General features: G+C 41.6%; 1 protein-coding gene across 1 annotated transcript in view; it reads left to right on the top strand.

Moving 5' to 3' along the window:
• Positions 1 to 6,213, top strand: part of Cryz (crystallin zeta) — a 28,141-nt gene that overhangs the window by 1,152 nt on the left and 20,776 nt on the right. The gene's annotated exons all lie outside the window — the stretch shown is intronic.

Here is a 6,213-nt window from a genome sequence, read left to right as displayed (position 1 = left end):
TGCTGGAAATTCCAATGATTGATCCTTGGAGGATAGCAAGTGCTCCTTGCTGCTACCCTAACCTCAGCCCCTCAGCTCTTGATTAGTAATATGTCTTTCCTCCGAGTTTGAAAATTGACCCATTAACTCTATGTCATGATATTCTTCTAACATTTTCCCCATCTCTTTAACTTTCCTTTAGACCTATGGATGCGTTCAAGCAGAGCCTAGAGCAGGGATTTTTAATTGTGCATGTCCTAGAAATAAAAAGTAAAATTAAAAAATAAAACAAGGTACTATAAATGGCCTTTACAGCATATGTACTTGACAAATAGAAAAGCCCGGTTAAACCATATAGCATAGTTAACAGACCAAAGAAAGCAGGCATGATGGGGTGTGCACTAGGAAAGTTGAGGCAGGAAAGTCACCAGAACTTCAGGCCAACCTGGTCTATGAACTGAGTTCTGGGTTAGCCTGAAATACAGAAAGAGATGCTCCAATGTGGCAGGAAGCTCCTCCTTGTCCAGTGTGAGACCATGTGTAATGATAAAGTTTACTCTGTTGTAGTCGATCCCCACAAGTAGCCTATGCTAGACAACTTATACCATCAGGGTAGATTAGCTTTCCCTGAACCATCAGGATAGATTAGCTTTCCCTGAACCATCAGGGTAGATTAGCTTTCCCTGAACCATCAAGGTAGATTAGTTTTCCCTAAACCATCAGGGTAGATTAGTTTTCCCTGAACCATCAAGATAGATTATATTCCCCTGTACCATTAGGGTAGATTAGCTTTTCCTGTAGAACCATATATCTTGTGATTCTATTTCCCAATTTATAGGCATTTGAAGAATACCCAAGTAGACGTCTTAATTAGAAAATATGTACCACAGCCTGTGGCTTGGTGACATTTCATACCCAGTTTCTCATACATTCCAGAATTCAGTTCAGAGAGATGGACAATCTAGGCCAACATTTCCAAAAATGAAGTTGTAAGATTATAAGCTGAGGAAAACAAAATCAGCCAACATTTAAGGCACTGAACTTGGGTTCTAACCCTGCTGTGACCTCTGTGACCTCTGCCAGGGTTTCTGAACCTCTTCTAATGTCTTCCGATTCATAAAAGGAAACTTGGCTTTTTAGCTCTGCATAAGGTAACTGTTTCAGCAACCTTTCACTTTTATCTATTGTGAGGATAATTAAATGAGTGGAGATTTAAAAACTAGACTTTTAAGGAAAAGTAGGATATTATGAAGGCTTAAGGGTTTTCATAATTGCTATTAGTATATCAATCATGTTATTTTATTCTTGGGATTCCTGTCAGGAGCCCTCTAGGAAAGGCCGAGAGAGGCTAGCAGGTGACCTTCCTGGAGGCTTGCGATGGGTGAGCTCTGAAAGGCAAGATCCCAAGAGACTTCACCTCAGGGTTGCTTCTGCAGCTGATGTGCCTTTCCTGTCCTAATCTAAGGACTGCGGGGCATCAGCCCACCCTATCGAGCAGATTTTCTACAGATCAACATAAAGACAAACTTTCATGGATTAATGTCATTGAAATGAATTGATGATTTCATAGAATTCCTGATTTGATTCAAATCATTTTAGGAAGAAAGTTTTAAGATGGTTTTAGTTGTTTTGCTAGGAAGATGTAATAAAGTTAGAATCAAGAATAGCATGGGCCCACTCCTCAAATAATAAAAGCCTCATAATAAGAAATACAATGTGCTTTCATAATTACACTAAAAAGAGAAATAGGCTTGGGACAAATTTGTGCTCAAGGAAAAACACTCAGGATGAAGCCACAGGTGTGCACTATGAAAAGGCAAGGGCATGAGAAAACTGATGCTTTGAACCTAAGAGCTTACAGTTTGAAACACTGCTTGAAATTGTTTCTGATACCTTTCCATAGTTCCCCTTTTATGTGACATTTTGTCTATGAGGTAATTCTCTCTTAGAGAACTTTTTGTCTAAAAGTATAAATAGGCTGAGAGGTGGCACAGCACACATGTTTCCTGGTGTGTGTGCTGGGTGTGTGTGCTGTCTGTGTGAGGGACTCCTTTCCTTTTCTTCTCTCTGGTTCAAAAAGAGTTAACAAGCTTCAAGCCTCTCACCTGGCCAGCAAGAGGCTCCTGGCTGACTCTTCAGCAGAAGGAGCTCTAACAATAAATCCTTTTACTTAAATCTGAACTTAATTAATGGACAGCATGCATTAATCCACCAGAAACTGAGTAGAGAGTTCTCCACGCTTATTAAAGTACAGAATATTAAGAAGAGTTGTTTTCTTAGCGTTTGTTTAAGCCCAGAACAACAACAAACGGATAAGTTTCTGAGCACTTATTTAAGCACAAAGGGTTAAGTTTCACCAGTGCAGAGTTAAAGAGAAAAGAAGCCCATTGGAGACCAGCTCCTTTCTGGTTCTCTCTTGAAGGTATCTGAGAGGGAAGAGTGTCCATGGGGACAAGACTTGGTCTTGCAAGTTATTTAGGGTAGCCTTTATTATAATAAAATGTTTACCTATCCCAAGTCTAAGTCCCTTTCCTATGGTAGCTGACCTGCCAGTCTGAGTTCTTCTGAGGCCTGAAAACTTCAAGTCTTTGGCCTTTAGCACAGCAGGGGATTAAGTGAAGCAGCCTTTGTCCTCTCTCTGCAGGAACCCCTGCTCTAACTCTGCTAGTTGAAGTCTCAGGAAGAAAAGCGGACAGCTTTGACAAGTGATTTTAGCCTGTATTTCTAGGTTCTCTCTAAAAGTTCTTCTCTTGCTCTCTAAAACCTTTTTCAAAGAAGTTTTCTCTGAAAGATCTCCTAATCTTGCTCTCTCCTCCTGCTCTGATGTAACAATGGCCTTGCTCTCGCTACAATGTAATCTTTCCTAGTCTTTTGTGCATTTTCTAGGAGAATTGATCACATGGTCATTCCAAGCGTCTCTTTAAAAAAAAAAAATAAATAATAAAAGTTCATTAGAAGTTCAAACATAGATTCAAATAATAAATTGAACAACAAGTTTACAACAGAGAATGTTTACATACATAGCCATTAAGAGTAATTATCTGGCTAAACATTATCTGTCCTAGCTCTACAGGTTCATGGGGAGTTAAAGACCATAACTAAGTTATCACTGAGGTTTTGTATAGATAAACCCAGTCAATATGTTATCTTCTGTCCACCTATAATAAATCATTGGTTCCCTTTTTATGACCCTTTGATTGTTTCACAACCTCTTGGAATGTGCTCTAAGTTGTAAATGCCTGCTTTCTATCTCAAAAGCAATTAACTTGAAGAGTGGCAGAGTTCTAACCGAAGTTTTGATATCAGAAAGGGCTTAGTAGCAGTCCTATTAAGAAAGATCTTAATAATTACTAATATAATTTTAGGAATTCTTATAGGATCATCATTAAGAATTAAGGAATCATCTGCTTGTCTATATAGCATCACTACAAGACACTACATCTTCGCTGATCTGCAGAAGTCGGCTCAAAAGATAAGCTAGGGGCTGGGGATTTAGCTCAGCGGTAGGCGCTTACCTAGGAAGCGCAAGGCCCTGGGTTCGGTCCCCAGCTCCGAAAAAAAAAAAAAGAACCAAAAAAAAAAAAAAAGATAAGCTAATACCTAGTGATTGTTATATATATTTAATAATAACAGGCAAGCGTATTGATAGCAGGAATCTTTCCTCAAATGTAATCTCGGCCTTGCCTAAAGGAGTGAATCCATCACGGCTTTACAGTCTATGGTGGCAGCATCTCAGGAAGATCAGCTGCTAGTTTTTAGCTTCTCCTAGATGGTTCCTGGCAGAAGCCAGTGGTTTTCAGCCACAGAATAAGCAAGAGAGTGTGAAGTTTCCAGAAACTCTCAGCTTCTAGCCCTCAGTACAGGTAGAGTCACAAGGCCGGAGATCATCAGGCTTTTGGCTTTCGTCCAGTCCAACTCCGTGTGTTCTCCCTCAGCTCCAAACCCCCAAAGGCTGGGGCTGCCCCCCCCCCCCCCGCAGACTCCCTTTGATACAGCGCCAGTGTTATGAAGCAGGCGATGATACTGCGATTGAGTACAGAGGTAATGAGTGCAGGCTGGAGCAGTCAGAATGCAAAGGCTCCGTGGGGAATTAGATGAAGAGAAGCCAAGGGTGACCGCCATGGTCGGGACCCTTCTTTGCAGTATCATGATAAAGCCTGTGTGTGTGTGTGTGTGTGTGTGTGTGTGTGTGTGTGTGTGTGTGTGTGTGTGTGTGTGTGTGTGTGTGTGTGTGTGTGTGTGTGTGTGTTTGTGTGTTGGGGATTAGGGGGCTGGAGAGCTGATCTCCTAGGCCCAGAACAGAGTGAAGAGAAGTCTCACCCTTCTTCCCCTCTCTCCCTTCTCTTTTTCTGCACCCCCTTCAGAACATAAGAAAAATAAATGAGTTAGCAACAACGTACAGGCCCTGCTTTAGAACAGCATTGATTTTATGATTTCAGTAATCTTTTGAGGCTAATGACAATGTCCGCTGGACAGACAGATATGTACGGTAAATAGATAAGGAGGCAGTAAACAGAAACAGAAAGTGGAAAAAACCAGAGTGAGGTAGTGCATGCCTATGATCACAGCATCAAAGGCGCAGAGGCTGCTTCATTGTGAGTTGGAGGTCAGAATTCGGTTCACAGTGTGTTCAAGGCCACCTTGATCTGCATAGCCAGACCCTGTCTTAAAAGAGCCCAAGTCAAGATGTCGTAGATGCTTAGCATGCTAAGGGGCCTACGTGCTCGATTCAGCACAGCAATGCAAGAAAACAAAGAAAAAAAGAAATGAAGAGTTAAATATCTCGTGTGTGTGTGTGTGTGTGTGTGTGTGTGTGTGTGTGTGTGTGTGTACAGTTCATAGCAGCTCGTGTGTGTGTGTACAGTTCATAACAGCTCATGTGTGTGTGTGTGTGTGTACAGTTCATAGCAGCTCGTGTGTGTGTGTACAGTTCATAACAGCTCATGTGTGTGTGTATGTGTATGTACATGTATGTGTACAGTTCATAGCAGCTTTTACAGTTTCTGGGTTTAGCACCGTGATTTATTATTTCTAGTGCTGTTCTCTGAGCATCACAGCTGTAACCTGCAGAAAGCTGTGATGACTCACAATAGACCCTCAGACCCTGGAGATGACGGTTGTTGACTGCTGACGTCCCTCACTTGCACCTTCACTTGATATTGCAGCCACTCCCCTCCTGTACCTTAGGCTGACTGTGGGCAGCTCTGCCCTCCTTGCACTTGGCCTCTTTGTTCCAGAAGGTGCTGGGGTATTTAGAAGAGGAGAGGGTTTCCATGTATCCAGCCACAGGGAAGCAAGTAACCCCTCACCCATGCGCTGTAAGCCGGACAGCCTCTGGGGAGTTGTACTTTGGTTTGTTGCTGAGACCGTATAAGGACATGGGGACATTAGTAATGCCTGACTGGTTGTCTGGTCTGGATAAAAACTGTCCTTCTCAGGTTTTGAGTTTCGTGTCTCAGAACCCTCCTAGGTAGCAGCAGAACCTAACCATTTGATTTGATTTAATTAAATTACGATAGCCGTGGTTACAGCTATGGACATACAGCTAACACCGGTTCATCACACCGTCACTGTGCTGTCTCCAGTTAATAATTCCACTTGCCAGCGAACTTTGCCTTCCTTAGAGTTTGCTTTTAACTAACTTTTACCTTCCTTTTAATAATAAAAGGACTACAGGAAAGTTAGCCGGGCCGTTGTTATGTGTAAACGAGTCCATTATTTTTTAACTTCCAATTTTCTTTCTGCTTTTGTTACAATGAACTACAGAGGGACTGTGAGATGGTTCGACAGGTAACCGCACTTGCCACCAAACCTGGCCACCTCAGTTTGGTCCCTGGGACCCACCTAACTCCTGGTTGTTCACACACGCATGCACACACATATAAACAAATGTATTAAAACCTGCAGGAGGTCTGTTTCCATAACCCAATAAATTCTAAAAGCTTAGTACTAAGAGGAAAAAGGGAAATACCACAAATCAGTACAATTTAACCTAAATAAAGTTAGTACATATACAAAATAATTGCACACATTGCTCCTAAATGCATATAAACACGCTGGCCAATTACTAGCATTGAATTTATGATACTAATCGATTCTTGTAAGTGATGCCCAGAGGTAGTTTGGAGGATGAGTGCAATGGGCTTCAATTATATCCATAATGCTTTTGGTTATTAAAAGATTAACTTGTTAAAGCTAGGCATAAATGTGTTTATTCCTTGTTTCTCTGTTATG

Source organism: Rattus rattus, chromosome 3 (assembly GCF_011064425.1).
Source record: "Rattus rattus isolate New Zealand chromosome 3, Rrattus_CSIRO_v1, whole genome shotgun sequence".
Taxonomy (NCBI): domain Eukaryota; kingdom Metazoa; phylum Chordata; class Mammalia; order Rodentia; family Muridae; genus Rattus; species Rattus rattus.
This window is presented reverse-complemented; position numbering and strand designations above follow the sequence as displayed.